Raw genomic sequence first — 1,305 nt, forward strand, 5'->3', positions numbered from 1 at the left:
GTACTTTTTCTGTACATGCCCAAATTAGGAAATGTACTTTTTCTGTACATGCCCAAATTAGGAAAATTTAATGTACTTTTCTGTACATGCCCAAACTAGGAAATGTACTTTTGCATAGATACTCAAGTTATAAAATGTACTTTTACTGTACATGCCAACCTCTACACCCAATTAATAAATAATAGAAATTTGCATGCTTCATCTGTAAATGTTTTCATGTACTTAAAATTCAGCATTCAGGGCTGCAAAGTTTTAACAAAAGTTTTAACATTGATGTCTGTATAATATATTTAATGTACATGTCAAAGAAATCAGAAATATGTTGTTGAATTAGTTTGAAGTGTGGAAAGAAACAATTAGAGCCTCAAGGATCTGGAAGTATAATTTTATTTAATGTTTATTGCAATATTGAGGACAGTATTGTCTTCATCAAAGTTAGCCTCTATAATCTCGAAATAGAATTTTATTTAATGTATATTGAAGACAGTGATCTACATCAATGTATGTATAATGTATGCATACAGTCATGAGAAATGTTGCAAACTGACTTTGTGTTACCTATAGGATATAGGGGTAACTACTCTTACCCCTATATCTTATACTTAACCAACCTGGTGAAACTATTTTCGTATATACCGTGTCTGTTGTTTCATGGATGTAGTTTTTAGTAGTCACAGGGCTTCCATTCCAAACACTGACCTCTGACCTGGCCAATGACCTCATGATTTGTTGACGTCTCTCACCATGGTAACTGGTGTTGGGTTACAAGATGTTGCAATTTTACAGTAGGAGGGATTTATACTCCTGTCTGACTATATATATGAATGTATTTGAGTAAGAATTAACAGAGCAGACCATATGAGAAGGTGAACATTATGCATTTGCTTTGCAAATGTTACCTTTCTAATTCTATCAGTGTTTTTCAGTGAAGAGTACCAAATGTACATGTGAGGTGTGTCAAAGTTTTTGGGTTTAACTGTTTAATACTAGTACTCAAATACAAAAACAAAACTAGGCTTGTATTCTACATACATATATATTATTATCATAAAGGAGGTTGCATATTGTATCAACAGTCAATTTTATGTAAATTTCAGGGTTATACCCAGAGAGTAAGGCAGGCTGAGCAGATTACTTATTAACCAGAAAAAGTCAATGAATTTGAGTTGAATGAATGATTGAATAAATTGTTTTATTCAAGTTAAAATCGCATCCGTTTTGGTGAATTGTGTATTTCATTACAACACTTAATACTTTTAGACAATGGTAGCATTTACATGTACATTAAATAACTTATAAGAAATT

At 31.7% G+C, this 1,305-nt stretch overlaps 2 protein-coding genes across 7 annotated transcripts in view; one reads left to right on the top strand and one right to left on the bottom strand.

Moving 5' to 3' along the window:
* LOC109481358 (alpha-N-acetylneuraminide alpha-2,8-sialyltransferase-like) overlaps positions 1-1,305 on the top strand; it is a 12,864-nt gene that overhangs the window by 9,623 nt on the left and 1,936 nt on the right. The window lies entirely within an intron of this gene.
* Positions 7-1,305, bottom strand: part of LOC109481374 — a 9,489-nt gene continuing 8,190 nt past the window's right edge. The window contains exon 7 of the transcript XR_002140894.1: positions 7-899. The gene's annotated coding sequence lies outside the window, so the exon portion shown is untranslated. The remainder of the gene's footprint in view (positions 900-1,305) is intronic.

Source organism: Branchiostoma belcheri, unplaced genomic scaffold (genome assembly GCF_001625305.1).
Source record: "Branchiostoma belcheri isolate BF01 breed outbred unplaced genomic scaffold, Haploidv18h27 scaffold55, whole genome shotgun sequence".
Classification (NCBI taxonomy): Eukaryota; Metazoa; Chordata; class Leptocardii; order Amphioxiformes; family Branchiostomatidae; genus Branchiostoma; species Branchiostoma belcheri.